Below are 16,725 nucleotides of genomic sequence, written 5' to 3'. Positions count from 1 at the left end.
ATGATAGGAAGTTTGGATTGCATGTTCTCCTGGTGTCCCATGGTCAGATGGTCACTCTTTTCATAGTTTCTATTGGAAACAAAGAGCTGTATCTCAAAATAAAATTTTTTGACGAAAAATACTTTGATTTAAAAACCAAAAGACTGTCATTGTGATTCTCCTGTTGGGGTGTGTGAAAGGATCTGCATAGCATAGACACACCTAAAACATCATTAGAACTGTTGGATCAAAATTGCCAAGTGACATCAGTTTGTGCTGCTCTGTGATCAAGTCACAAATGCTTTTCTTTCCCTGGGCACCATTCAAATTTAATCCAGTTTCTGGATTGTGAGTGTATTAGTTGGGGGATATGACCAAATGCAGTTTTTTGTTACCTCTGAAATCCAAAGATACAAATGATGAATCACTACTCCTGAATAATTTTTCCATTTATGGTGGCACTAATATCTGTGATTTTCTGCTGAAAGTAGTCACTTTGGACAGAAAAGAAGGCCTCACACACTATTACTTAGCCCTTCAATATAGCCGTCATTACACAGAAGGGACAGTCAATGTGGGGATTATGAGAGTTGCTGAGTAGACTAATTCCTACTGTACATTTAGGAATTGGGGTAATTGTTACATTTTGGAGTCATGGGTTATTACTTACATAAGCTATTACCTAAACTAAGTTACCCTAGTTAACCCTTACTGTGAATAATGGAACAGAGTGACTTCTGAGCCTCAGGGATCACTTTCTCTTCACTGAAGGAGTTACGGGTCTGTGAACTGACTCAGGCCCAAGAGTCTATGACTTTCACTCATGATGACTAAAATCAGATCTGATCCAGCTTTCTTTTCCTTTTCTTCTTTTTTTTTTATTTTTTTTCCTTTGGTGGTGGTGTTGGTGGGGTGGAAGCAGAGCAAGGTGGCAGGAATCAAGAATTTATATGATTTAATTTAGACAGTAACTTAGAGGGAGGACAACTCTTTTGGTCTTAGGTACCTCATGAGTAATTAACCATTAGCCATTAATTTATTATTCTGCTTATTATTCCAATTCTACTGCCATTATGGAAAACATACCCACTTTTCCTCTGACAGTTGAATTTTATTTTTCAGCTTTCTTCCATTGGGGATCCCATTATCTATTGAAACCAGGGAGCCTATTTTAATATCAGCCTCTTCATACTTATCCTTGCTCTCAAAAAATATCCTTTACCATGTTTCTCAAAGAAGTTTGTGCTCTTCTCATAAAAGTTTTTCTCAATGTCCTGGTGAGGGAGGTTTTCTCTATGCTCTTCTAGGAAAGAGATTTAAGGGGGTGGATGAATGGTTGGCACATTACACATGTGCACTAACATTTATTTTTCCCTAACTCTGAATATTTCACACTGCTGGTAATACCATCCTAAAGGGTATGTTTTGAAAATTTGTGAGGGATTTTCTGGAAGACACAAGGATGGGAGGATACTATTACCATTTAGAGAGTGAGATCATGGGTAGAATTCTAGGCATCTTGAAGGATCAGGACAAGTCCTCAGTACAAAAAGTTATCCTGTGTATCATAGAGTTTCTGAATGTACTAAAGGCTAATTGTGAATGTAAAAACTTTGCTGAGCCTGGGAACTACCTCCACATCATATAAAAATTACAGAGTATTTTTTTTGAAGTTTTAAAACATTCTGACTTTTCTAGTAATACAGAGACACAGAAGTTGAGGGAATACTTTAATTTGTTTATGTGCTCAAATTTGTTGAGAGTTGTTCATCATTTTTGTAAGTTTCATCACCATTAGGCTGCTTATTTTACTTGAATTACCATAGCATAATTTTATCAGTTCAAATTTACAGGTGTTACTGAAACAGCACAACACTGTGGGGATCCTGGGCACAAAAGACCTTCTGTGGCCCTCATTTCTTGATTACAGGAAATAAGCTTCATTCAAACTCCATGACCTTCCCTGAGTTCCAACAGGCAGGTTCAAACAGTTGCTAATCGGGGAAGGGAGGGGATGCAGAGACAAGGGAAGATCAGTCAAGAAACAGTAGTGTAACCTTGGGGCAGGGTCCTGGTTCCCTCTCAAGGGATACACATAACTATATATTTGAGCTGTTTTTCAGAGACTGAAACCCCCACCAGGTGGGAGAAGTTAACTGTATGTTGCCCACAAGCACGTAGACCCCAGATGGGTTGGACCAAGAAGGTTGATAATGCTGACTCCTGATTACCTCCCCACCAACCAGTCAGAAGAATGCCCATGAGCTGATTATGCCCTCTTTGAACCATTACTATAACATCCCCTCCAGGTTGAGATACACAGTTTTGAGGTCATTAGCCTGTTGTGGCTCCATTTACCTGGCAAAGCAATAAAGCTATTCTTTCCTACTTCAACCAAAACGCTGTCTCCAAGATTTAATTCAGTGTTGAGGTACAGAGGCTGGATTCAGCTTCATTACTATCACAGATTGTCTACTATCTATCTATCTACCTACCTATATATCTATCCATCCTTCTATCTATCCACCTGTCTGTCTATATCATATAATTTAAAATGTCAAACATAAAGAAAAATTGTCAATATTCAAGTGAATATTTAAAATTGGGTTTTCTAATTTTCATAAAAATGGACAGGTACTAACATTCCTATTCTATTACCATGAAAACACAAAGCTTAATATTTTGCAAAGAAAAAATACTCATGAAAAATCAAATATGTGTATTGAAGTTCCTAGATTTAAAGACTTAGGAAGTAATTTTCCCCCCTATAATATTAGAAATAAGCTTGTCAAAAGAATAAAGATTTCATTGTTTCTTACAAAATAACAAAATCAGGAACTGTATAAACCATACAATTGGTGAAAAATTAATTTGCCAGCTGTATGAGAAGTACAATGATGAAAGAAAAACCAAATAAAATAATTCCATCTACTCTAATGAGACATTATATTGTTTCTAGATGAGGGAAAATGTAGAAAATCATCTGTGTAATGAACTGCATTCAAGCAAGTTTTCATGACAAGTGGATGTGAGCACCCTTTTTTGTTAAAAGGAAAAAATACTTCCATATTGCATATGTAAGTCTTATAAGGAAGAAAACATTCATAGAGGAAATGTTATTTTCAAAATTACTGATAGCATTTCCATTTCCATGTGAAAGTAGCAGAATTTGGAATTACCTTCCTGCTGTGAACAACTAGAAAATTAACCCCTCCCCCCAAAAAAGAGAAACAACTGTACTTACAGATTAAAAAATAGACAGTTCAGGACTGTGGGCCTTGATAGAAAGTAAACACAAAGGTAAGCACTGTGATCCCACCAACTTTCCTCCCAGAGAAAATTTAAACTGCTACAGAGGGAGTGAAATTGGTTTCACTGAGTTGAGAAGACAGTGATCAGGGTTTGGTGAAGCCAAGGGGTCAAGAATTTACAAGACAGAAAGTCATAAAAGAAGGAACATTGCAGTGAAAGAGTTATAAAATCTGCATAGGGATCTCTTGAGTCTTTGAACACCAGTCTGTGTATGCATAGGGTGAGACCTCATGAGACTAGAAAAATAACTTCTTTGGAAAGAACAACTACCAGAGAAATGAATCACTTGAGTTCCCACTAGCCAGAGATGAGAGGACCCACTAGATACACAGAGTAATCAATAGAGATCCTAAAATGGGTCATGTCTTAGAGGTGAGACTAAACTTACCCAAGAGTAAAGGATACACTAGAGAGGCCCCTAAAAAAAAAAGCATAAAAGTAAGTTTTAGATGACTCAGACTGTCCCACAAGTTACTCAACTACCTGCCAGAATAAATACCAACACTATTTAAAGGAATTCAACAAAATTAGGCACTCAACAATATAAAAATCATGATACCTGGCACGTAGTCAAATATAAGTAACCAAAGAGATAGGAAAATGTGATCCACAATCAGGAAACGAGTCGGTTAATATTAACAGACCCAGAAATGGCAAATATGATAGAGTTAGCAGACAAGATTGTTAGCAACCACAAGATCATGTTCCTGATGCCCAGTAAAGCCAAACAAACGAAACCATCAGAGTTTGGAGCAGAGTAAGGTTTATTGCAAGGGTCATGCAAGGAGATAGGTGGCTCATGCCCCTCAAAACCCCAAACTAACTGAAGGGTTTCAGCAAAGTATTTTTAAAGGCCAGGTATGGGAAGAGGGTCACAGGTTATGTGATCAGCTTGTGTACAATTCTCTGTTTGATGGGAAAGTAACAAGATGGTGTCACAAGTGCTAACATTATCAGTCCTTAGGCTCCAAGAGTTCTGGGGCTATGTACTCATGGTCACCAAGTAGTTAACTTCTATTTGTTGTTATCTAGGTACTTGAGAGAGGAACTAAAGCAGAGGATATGAGGGAAAGACCTGCCTCAGGAAGGCCCCATAAGATCCTGCTCAGTTACAAGGACAATGACGCAACTATTTTAAGTACGTTGAATATTATCAGTAATTATCAGAAACACAATAATGTTCATAATTAAGAGGGAGATGGATCATATGAAAAAGGTAACTTCTAGATATGAAAAATACATTATTCAAAATAAAAATTTTACTAGATGAGATTACTATCAAATTAGATCTTGCAGGGAAAAAAAAAAGGAATGGTGAATTTGAAAGTAAATCAACCAAAGATAGCAAAAAGGAAGAATATATCTAAAAAGACTGAACATGAATAGTAACTCAGTGAACTGTGGGTCATCAAGGTGCCTAACATTTGTGCAATTAGAGTCCCAAAGAAGAAGGAGGAAAGACAGCAAAAAATTTGAAGGAATAATGTCTGAAAATTTTCCAAATTTAATGAAAACTAATATCAGATGAAGCTGACTTCAGAGCAAAGAATATGGGCATAAACAAAAAGGAACTCTTAAAATAAAGATAAGAGATTTTATTTATTAAGAAGTCTTGATAATCCTAAATGTCTATGTGTCTAATATGCTTCAAATAGGCTTTAAAATACAACCGTCCCTTGGTATCCATGGGGGACCGGCTCCAGGACCTCCACAGATACTAAAAATCTGTGGATTCTCAAGTCCATTATATAAAATTTTATATTATTTGCATATAACCTACACATCATCCCATAAACTTTAAATTACCTCTAGATTACTTATAAGACCTAATGCAAGGTAAATGCTATGTAAATATTTGCCAGCACATGGAAAATTCAAGTTTTTCTTTTTGGAGCTTAGAAAGACCTTGCCTGAGAATGAAACCACACAGCTGAAAGCAGCACTGAGAGATGGTGGGAAAGAGGCACCACCCATTGTGCTTTCCAAGTATATGACCCACTAAATTTTCTTTTTTTGCTTAAACTGGTTTGTGTTCAATTTACATTACTTGCAACAAATACAAACTAATACACATCACTTTCTAGGGCATGTGACACAAAAGTATCTAGTAGTTTACCATTTTGTCATTTTCATTAAAAGCTACACTTGAGACCAGGCTTTTAACAAAAATTATGCTAAAAACTAAGTGACTACCATCTAGATATTGCAATTAACTCTCATTATCAACATTAAAATCTAATATTCAAATTTGAAGCAGAAGGATCTCTCCACTTTCTCAGCAATACTGAGAAGACAGGTTGTAAGATTTGGATAGTAAAGACATGATCAGACCCCAGAGCTGAGGTTAGTTTTAATGCAGTTAGAACTATTTTATTTATTGGGGTTTAATTGGTATTCACATAGATTAATCTTATTTTCTCCTCAGCTTTTAAAAACTTTGAGAATAATGCAGTTTTCACTGATTGCATTTCTCCTGTGCATTAACAAACACTTGGGCAAATTATACCAAACTTGGCATCACTTCTTTTTCTTTCTCCATACTCTTTTGGATTGTAATGTGAAAATCACACTCTGTTAACTGCAAATAGCTCTTAGCTAACCAGATTTGCCTTAATGATGGCATAAAATCACTGCCCTACATTTCAATCATATTCTGCACAAAACTTTCAAGCTATGGGAAAATTATCACAGAATGAGGTATCTCTTTCCTTTCATATAGAGCATTAAGATCCAAATCCATTTTTAAAGATTTTAAAGTTTTCTGTTAGAGAGTGGTTTCAGAATAGCTCAGTTCTATTATGTATAATTTCACATCCCTGTAATAAAAGAGTCATAATAAATAAGAATCAATCATGGCCAAATTTAGTATTGTGGGATAATTTTCAAGTTATCATAAGTAATTATTTAAGTCATGGCAATGCCCGAATATCAGAAATTCCACATTTAAATTCTTACTTCTCTTGAACTTTTCAAATTGTATTTCCTCAAGCAGACTCTTCCAGACTCTTTGCTCTTGTTCTCAGATTCCTTTTTGATTATATCTCAGAGTTTTTAGGGAAGGAGTAGAACATTCTTCATGGAGTGTGTCCGTATAGTTTCAATTCCCAAAATGTATTTTCTTAACCTACAGTCTTCCTTTATGCTTTATATAATAAAAGTATTCTTCTTAGGTTGTGTACCTCATAAAATATATTTTGACTGAAAACACATTTTAAAATACAGATATGAAAATATATTTTTAAAAGCATAGTCTGATATTCCAAATATCTCAGTCTAGATGTATCTGAGCTGTCACTCACTAACTAGGAGACCTATGTTTTCTCACCTATAAAATGGGAAACAATAGCTTTTGGAAAATAGGAATAAAATATTTGTGAGAAATAAATAAGATAATAAAAGAACCTAGCATAGTACCTGGTACATATATTTTAGTTAACTTGTAACTGGAGTTGATTATTTAAGGAAAATTTTGTTCTTAGTTTCTTCAAAACCAGTGACAGAAATTCACTATTTCAATGTTCTAAGCCTAGAATTTTCTTTTGTGATATCAATGTGAAACTCTTATCAGAAGGCCAGGAAAATACTTTTATGGCTCAGAAATCAGGTAAATGAACCACCTATAGATGTCCTTAAAATTGCAGCTTGTGCTGACATTTGAACAACGATTAACTTGAACTTAATCCCAAAGTGATTTGAACAGTTTAAATCTCTGTTTTGTGAAGCGATTAGAACAATTATTAAAGCACATGAGCACTGGGTTTAGAAAATATCCATGTTAAGACCTAAATAGTCGTTTCACCAAGGAAGACATACAGGTGACCAAGAGGCACATGAAAAGATGCTCAACATCACTAATTATTAGAGAAACGCAAATCAAAACTACAATAAGGTATTACCTCATGTCCATCAGAATGACCATTATCAAAAAATCTAGAGGGCTTCCTTTGTGGCGCAGTGGTTAAGAATCCACCTGCCAATGCAGGGGACATGGGTTCGAGCCCTGGCCCGGGAAGATCCCACATGCTGTGAAGCAACTAAGCCTGTGAGCCACAACTACTGAGCCCATGAGCCACAACTACTGATGCCCACGTGCCTAGAGCCCGTGCTCTGCAACAAGAGAAGCCACCACAGTGAGAAGCCCTAGCACTGCAATGAAGAGTAGCCCCCGCCTGCCACAACTAGAAAAAGTCTGTGCACAGCAACCAAAGACCCAATACAGCTATAAATAAATAAATAAATAAATAAATAAATAAATAAATAAATCTAGAAACAATAAATGCTGGAAAGAAAGATCTATTTAAAAAACACTCTAAAAAGAAAGAAAGAAAGAAAGAAAAGAACATATCCATGTTTACTGGCTTGAATTAAGATCCCAGGAGAAATGAAATCTTTCCTTTAAGTAACAGAGGAAATGAAACAAAATTAATCAAAACTAAAAAGATACTGCTTTAAAAAGAAAAATGCACATTCTGTTACTTGTTTATGTTTGATAGGTTTCCATGAGAATTTGTATCTGAAGCTTATTCTGAATATGTTTCCCAAATACATAATATTTATGTCCTCTTAATTATGAAATCTAAAAAAACAAAAACAAACAATAAAAACAGGAGAAAAGTAGACATAGCTAAGAGAATTGATGGAGTACTAAAATTTAGTGATATATGAGCAAGACAATGTATTGAAGACAGCCCAGCTTTTCAACCCTCGTTATACATTAGAATCCCTGGAGTACTTTTAAAAATGTGTAAATACCTGAGTCCCAAGCCCTGGGAATGTAATTTAATTAGTCTTATATGTGGCCAAAATATTTATATTTGTTCAAACTTTAATGAGCACCAGGGTTGAGAAACACTGGATGAAGGTTTTACTGGGTCAAATTGCCAGGGTTTAAATCCTGGCTATTTTTCACTTGCTGTGTACACTTGAGTAAATTGCTCAACCAATTCAAAATTTCATTTCCATGATACATAATTTATTACTCACTGCTTGGCAAAATGCTGATTTTTTTGTAATGCTATTTATTTATGAAATATTTACTTGCAAATATTTAATTAGGCAATCCTTCACTGCCCTATCAACATATATGTCTCCCATGATCTGAGTACCACTGACACTCTCAGTGAAAGCTAGAATTAGAGGTATTGGTCATCACTCTCTACTGTGAGTTATTTGGGAAAACTACTGCAAAATATTTACTAATGAGTGCTGTATCTTGGTGAGTGTTTTCCAAAATGTGTTATTTAGTCTGCTAAGACCTTACTTTCGACACTTATTTTATATTTCATAGAACTCAAATGGATAAAATGGGAAGAATTCACAAGGAATTCACTCCTCACGACTGCAGTTACCTAAGTGTGCCATTACATGATTTAAATCTAACCCAGTTAGTAATGAAATGCTTAGGATCAGGTAATCTCTCTCTTTCTCTCTCTCTCACTTTCCTTTTAGAAATGTGCTTTAAAAAATTCAAAATCATGTTCTGAAACAAGGGTAATGAATATTTTAAATAAGTTCCATCTCTGGGTTTAAATATATCTTTGATATGTGAAACTGTATCACTAAAATGCACAGTTCTGTAACCAACATGAATATGTGAATAAAATACTAGAAATCTCTATTTTTCATTAATTTAATACAAATAAACTGACATAAAATAATTTCAGGCTCAATTTTTCTTTAATCTTGAGAGGGAATTTACTCCTTGTTTGAGTAGTAAGTAATATACTTACTCCTTGTTTGGGTTAAGTACATTAATGGTCTATTAAAAATGTACTCTTGGGCTTCCCTGGTGGCGCAGTGGTTGAGAGTCCGCCTGCCGATGCAGGGGACACGGGTTCGTGCCCCTATCCCGGAAGATCCCACATGCCGTGGAGCGGCTGGGCCCGCGAGCCATGGCCGCGGAGCCTGTGTGTCCGGAGCCTGTGCTCCGCAACGGGAGAGGCCACAGCAGTGAGAGGCCCGCGTACAGAAAAAAAAAAAAAAAAATGTACTCTTTCTCAAGTTTCTTTTTCTTTTATTTTTTTTGGCCACACCATGCATCATGTGGGATCTTAGTTTCCCAATCAGAGATCAAATCCATGCCTCCTTCATTGAGGGTACAGAGTCTTAAGGACACAGGAAGGGGGAAGGGTAAGCTGGGATGAAGTAAGAGAGTGGCATGGACATATATACACTACCAAATACAAAATAGATAGGTAGTGGGAAGCAGCCGCACAGCACAGGGAGATCAGCTCAGTGTTTTGTGACTACCTAGAGGGGTGGGATATGGAGGGTGAGAGGGAGACACAAGAGGGAGGGTATATGGGGATATATGTATACGTATAGCTGATTCACTTTGTTATAAAGCAGAAACTAACACACCATTGTAAAGCAATTATACTCCAATAAAGATGTTAAAAAATGTATTCTTTCTAAAGTAGTTGAAAAGATTTTCCCCTTTTGTAATATATTTTATTATGAAATTTTTGTTAATTATGAAATAATAAGACTTAACCCAGTAAAGGCAAATAACCCCAATTTCTAGATGTCTCAACTTGAATCACAACTTCAACACATATAGATGGAAAAATTATTTAACTCTGGGCCAGAGTTTCTTCCTCTGTAAAATAGAGGCATTTATGGAACTTACATCATAGAGCTATTGTGAAGAATAAATGAGATAACCCATGTGAATTGTACATGTGGAGGACATACTCTAAGATAGACCCCGTAATCTCCACAAAGCTATTCATGACTTTCTATGGTACCCTACTCTTCAGTGTTGGTAGGACCTGTGACTTGCTTCTCGTTGAGTATAGCAAAGATGATGAGAGGGTGATTACATGTATATGGTTATATTATATAAGGTTATAACATCATTTTGAGAGGACACTCTCCCTTCCCAGCTTTGAAGAAGCAAGTGAGCAAGTGGCCATATTGGAAAGCCCCACATAGCAAGGAACTGAAGGTGATATCTGGCCAACAGCCAGCAAGAAACTGAGGCCCTCGACTTGTCAACTTACAGGGAACTGAATGATGCGAACAAATACATGAGCTTGGAATCAGATCCTTCCTGAGTTAATCCTCAAATGAGACCACAGCCCTCGTTGACACCATGATTACAGCTCTTGGGGTCCTTGAAGCAAAAACTTGAATAAACCATGCCCACACTCTGACCTCCCCCAGAAACTAAGATAATCTATGTGTGCTGTTTTAACCTACTACAGATAATTAATAGAGTACATGACATAGTGTAAATGATAAAAAATTTGTCTATTATTGTTACTATTGTCACTGTTATTGAAGATTATTGAAATCTGAATTAACAATATTTAATTTTGATTCTTCTACAGACTCATGAACATTAAATTTTTATTCTTACCAAAGCTTTTGACATTGTGATTTCTCTATTCTGAATTTTCTATTTGTCCATGAAAAAATATGTTACTTACTCAGTGACATTTTTTCCTCCAAATTATTTTTCACAACTGAAATGTGGGGAGGAGAAAATTGACAGGTAAGGATTTTCTTCCTTTTCAAATCTCATGTTTCAAATCCAAATATCTTTGGCCAGAGGAAAACAAGACCCAGCTTATGCTGTCAGGTGTACAGTGTACATTCAATGAATGTTACTTTCTTCCTGTATATGATAAAAGAAAACAAAAATATTTGTATTTGTGTAAGCAAATTTAAGTAAGCAAAGGGGATTATTGGAGGTAAAGTCTTTCCTTTTAAAAAAATTATTTTTTAAATTGAAGTAGAACATTCATAAAAAAGCACCAATTGTAAGGATACAGGTCAATGAACTGTCACAAAGTGAACACACTCCTATAACCACCACCTATGTCTACACATATAACATTTACTAGAATACCAAAAGTCTCCTTTGTACCCCCAAACTTGGCCATGATTCTGACTAGTAATAATTCTAACCTTAAAAAATGATCTTCTATATTCTGACTCATTTTTTCCCCTTCTTATTCCATCAGGGACTAGGAGCAGCATACTAAAATTTACATTGTGAAATTTGATATGCATTTCCCCCTTTAGTTCTGTCAAATTTTGCCTTGTAGCTTGAGGTCAAGTTATTAGGTATGTACAAATTAAAATTGTTATAGATACATGATAGGTGGACCGTTTATTATGAATTTCTGTTTCTTTGATAATGCTTCCTGTCATTAGAACTTATATTTTCTCATTGGAAGTTAATAATCATAGGCTATGATTAGGAGGTTATTATTAATTTTTACTCAAGATATTTATACGGATTGCACTTTTAACAATGTATTCCCTTATTTTATATTTAAATATGTTCTATCCTGAAATGAAGTAACTCTTCACTAAATAGATGGTGAAAAAATGAAATGTGACTGGCTTAAAAAAAGATACCCCTAATCCCTTGAACATTTTAAATGTATCCTAAAACAGGGTTTACAGACCATGAAGTACTACATAGGATTAGTCATCATAAACTACATGAAACTTACATTTAAGTAGACAGAAGTTACATATTCAAACTGCTTGCCTTCTATCAGAGAAAGACTCTGAATACTAACAGTGTAATTGCAATCGAATCCCAGAGGCACAGAGATAACAGCCCAAGATATGAATTCCTTTTTAAAAAAATTTTTGGTTGGGTTGGGTCTTCCTTGCTGCACACAGGTTTTCTCTATTTGGGGCGAGCAGGGGCTACTCTTCATTGTGGTGCACAGGCTTCTCATTGCAGTGGCTTCTCTTGTTGCTGAGCACAGGCTCTAGGTGCGTGGGGTTCAGTAGTTGTGGTGCATGGGCTCAGTATTTGCAGCACGCAGGCTAGAGGGTGCACAGGCTTCAGTAGTTGTGGTGTGCAGGCTCAGTAGTTGTGGTTCAACAGCTTAGTTACTCTGCAGCATGTGGGATCTTCCCAGACCAGGGACAAACCTGTGCCCCTGAATTCGCAGGTGGATTCTTAACCACTGCACCACCAGGGAAGTCCCAAAACTTGAATTCCTGAGCACCTTTCTTCCTACTCTGTCACCCTCCCTTGTTAACCTCTCCTTGCCACCCCCACCCCCCAAAAGATGCAAGGAAACAAAAAAACATTAATAGTGGGAGAGGCATTGCTAATCTTATTTTAAAGGTTTTCCATCCTACTTCCAGGGTAAAACTAAATGGATGTCTCTCTTTTGGGAGAATAGACACACTGAGAGTAGCACACTGGCAGACAAAAGGACATTTAGATTTCAGAACCAGTGTCTGTCTTTGAATATGGGACTGAACAAATCCCTTTCTCACAACTGTCCCCCAACTGACTATCCCATCTCCACCTCAGTTTTCTGCAAAGCTTAGAGACTGATAGCTGGAGACTTGTGCTGTTTCTGGATCTGCATGATGGGGCATTGTGGCAGAATGAGTGTTGTGGGTCCACCCTTGTGGGATAAAGTGGAATTTTGCCATGCAAAGGAACTTGAGGTAAGAGCAGAGAGGCTTGAAAGAGGAATTGGTGGGCAAAGAACATGAACTTAAGGCAAGGAGTAAAGACAGGAGAAAAAGATGTGGTCACAGGGTATACCCTCTTTTGAAAGGACAAAATTCTTTAGGTGCTTTATTTTATGAGATTCAAGGGAAAGTGCAATATAGAATTTTAATCTCTTTTTTCTTATGTCATAATTTCCTTTTAAATTTATTCTAAACTTCCCAGTAATGATATTTGCCTCTCTCTGTACAGACTATGTGTTGTTGTTTATCAAAGACTGAAAAGAATAGTGTGAGAAAAAGGATGAAAATAAACGATCTCACTAACAGGATATTTTCTTGGTATTGAGTGAGATAACCTGGTACTTCAGAGTCATTACGATTTAAAAATATAAATGATTTTCATTTCATGTGTTATGATACCTGAATTTTGTTCTCCCCAAATTCTAGAATTCTGTTGAAGTTCTAACCCCCAGAACCTCAGAATGTGACTGTATTTGTAAATAGGTCCTTTACAGAAGTATTTAAAGTAAATGAGGTCATATGGGTGGGCCCTAATCCACTGCGACTGGTGTCCTTATATGAAGAGATTAAGACACAGATTCACAGAAGAAACATCACATGAAGACACAGGGAGAAATTGAACATCTACAAGCCAAGGAGAGAGGCCCCAGAAGAAACTATGTCTGCCAAAGCCATGATCATGGACTTCTGGCCTTCAGAAATGTGAGCAAAAATTTTTGTTGTTTAAGCCACCCAGTCTGGGTTAATTCTCTGTGGCAGCGGTAGCAGATTAATACACATGTTATTCAGGTTTGCCATGTTCCTAAGATAGAATGAAGGAAATAAAAGCATTAATTTAAAAAATTATTTAAAGAATAATACTGGCCAGAAAGATAGTACAGTAGAAGGACGTGAGCTCAGCCCTTCTTACAGAAACACTGAAATCACAACTAACTAGTGAACAACCATTGACAAAAAATATGCTAGGACCTACGAAAAAAATACCCTACACCCAAAGACAAAGAAGAAGCCACAGTGAGAAGGTAGGAAGGGTGCGATCACAATAAAATCAAATTCCATACCCTCTGGATGGGTGACCCACAATCTGGGAAATAATTATACCACAGAAGATCTCTCACAACAGTGAAAGCCCTGAGCCCCACATCAGGCTTCCCAGCCTGGGGATCTGGCAATGGGAGGAGGATCACCCAGAGAATTTGGGTTTGAAGACCAGTGGGGAATTGCAGGAATTCCACAGGACTCAGGGAAACAGAAATTCCACTCTTGGAGGGTGCACATAAGGTCTAGTGTGCACCAGGACCCAGGGAAAAAAAGCAGTGACCTCATAAGAGACTGGGCCAGACCTACCTGCTACTATTGAAGGGCCTCATGTGGAGGTGGGAGGCAGCTGTGGCTCACTGCAGGGACAAAGACACTGGCAGCAGCAGCTCCGGTGAATTCTCATTGGTGTGAGCCCTCCTGGAGGATGCCATTTCCCCCTCCAAGACCTAGCCCCACCTAACAGCCTGTAGGCTCCAGTTGTGGGATGCCTCAAGGCCAAACAACTAACAGGGCAGGAACACAGCCCCACCCATCATCAGACAGGCTGCTTAAATTTTCCTGAGCATAGCCCTGCCCACCATAGGGACAAGATCATGCTCCACACATCAGTGGGCAGGAACCAAGTCCTCCCAACAGGAAGCCTGCACAAACCTTTTAAACATCCTCATCCACCAGCAGGTAAAGAGCAGATGCAAGAACAATAACCTTGCAGCCTGAGGGAGAGGAACCACAATCACAGAAAGCTAGACAAGATGAGACAGGCAGAGTTGGTTGAGAGGAGACAGCCTGAGGGGACAAGAAGGAGGAAATACGCAGGCAAGAATGCTTTTGGAGGAAATCCAGACTGCCATAGAAGCAAGGTGCTACTGTTGAGTGATGCACAAGGGATAGAGCTGCCATTGCAGCCTCTCTCTCCCCATTCACTGGCCACCTGCCCCACCAGGGGTTAGGAAAAGGCCCAACCAGTGTTGGCCTTCTCGCACCCACCACCAGGCACTAAGATAAGCCGCCACCAGGGCTGACCTTCTTACACCAGCCAACAGATGCTAGGAAAAGCTTCCACTAGGGCCAGATATGTCGCACTCATGGCCACCAGCTTTCCCATGCACCTGTCACTAATGGGGCCTGCACAAACCAGGCAGTCATACCAACCACGTGCCATGTCCTCACCAGGGCAGAACCAAGTGCTCCAGAAAAGCCTTGGGAGCAGACTACTGTGGGTGGCTCACACACAGAGGTGGGGCTAAAACCACAGCTGAGCCTCAGAGGCAGGGTGACTAAGGAAGAAGAACAAAAATCTTTTCATGCAGCTGCACAAACTGAAGATTAAATCCCCACAATTAGTTTGGTAAACTCTGCATCTATGGAATATCTGAATGGACAATGAGTGCTCCCAAAACTGAAACCAGTCTAACTTTAGCAGCTTTGGACCTTGAGGACTAGTACACATAGGAGTTGGGCAAGGTCAGAGTCTGAGTTGCCCCACAGGTCCCACAGTGGAACCAGAGACCTAGAGGTTTTGGAAGGCTTCCCAGGGAGGCAGAGGTTGGTTGTAACTCATGGTGGGGGCAAGGATACTGACAGCTGAGACCCCATGAAAATATGATTATTACTATTGTTTGTGTTTTGTTTTGTTCTGTTGTTTTGTTAATTATTATTTGTTTTTATTTTTATTTAATTTTTTATTTTAAAAATGTTTTTAATATACTTTTTATTTTTTAATATTTCTATTTCTGTTACTTTTTTGCAGTTCTGTGTTTTTTTCTTTCTTTTGTTCTATTTCTTTAATCTTTTTTTCCTGTGTTCTACTTGATCTTATCTTTTTTATCTTGTATTCTTTTTATCATTTTTGTGTGTTTGTTTTGTTTTTCTTTGCTTTTCCTTCACTTTGCAATCTGCTTTTGTCTTGCTTTTAATTTTTTTCTTTTTGTTAGTTTTGTTTTTATTTGTTTGATCTCATTTTGGGATTCTTCTGTTTGTCTGGTGTTCTTTTGTTGTTTGTTTTCTCTGTTTTTGTTTTCATTTTTTATTGTGTATATGTGTGTGTTTCTTTGTTTCTTTTAGTTTTTGTTAGTTTGGTTTTGCTTTTACCATTTCTCTGTGATTTTGTTTGTTTGTTTTTAATTGTTGCTGTTGCTGTTTGCTTCTTTTTATCTTTGCTATTTTGTCTTGAGTTTTGTATGTATGTTTGTTTACATTTGCTTTCTTCCACCATTTTTTTTCTTTTTTCTTGTTTCTTTTTTCCCTTTTTTGCCAAGCTGGTGGCTTGTGGCATCTTGGTACAGGGGTCAGGCTTGAGCATCTGGGGTGGGAGTGACAAGACCAGGATGCTGTAACACCAGATAACTCCTGTCCCCAGGGAATAGTACTTGGCAAGAAATCTCCCAGAGGTCTCCATCTTAACTCCAAGACCCAGCTCCACCCAACTGTCAGCAGGCTTCAGTGCTGAACACCCCATGACAAACAATAAACAAGACAGGAACATAAACCCACCTGTCACAAGACAGGCTGCCTAAAGTCATACTAAGCCCATAGACACCACAAAACACACCACCTGATGTGTCTTGCCTATCAAAGGGAAGAGATCCAGTACCACCCACGAGAACCCAGGCACCAGTCCCTCCCATAAGGAAGCCTAGTGGTCCAAACTCACTTACTGGGGGCAGACACCAGAAACAAGAAGAACTACGAACCTGTAACCTACGGAAAGGAGACCTCAGGGTGAGGTCAGAGAAGATAAGGAAGACGTTGCAGATGAAGGAGCAAGGTAAAAACCCACAAGGCAAAATGAATGAAGAGAAAACAGGCAACCTACCTGAAAAAGAATTCAGAGTAATGATAGTAAAGATGATCCAAAATCTCAGAAATATAATGCATGAAATACAAGAAATGTTTAACAAAAACCTAGAAGAACTAAAGAGAAAACAAACTGATGAA

The sequence above is a fragment of the Mesoplodon bidens genome (assembly GCF_964165515.1).
Source record: "Mesoplodon bidens genome assembly, contig: HAP1_SCAFFOLD_105, whole genome shotgun sequence".
NCBI lineage: Eukaryota > Metazoa > Chordata > Mammalia > Artiodactyla > Ziphiidae > Mesoplodon > Mesoplodon bidens.
The sequence above is the reverse complement of the archived record's forward strand: the minus strand, read 5'-3'. Positions refer to the sequence as shown.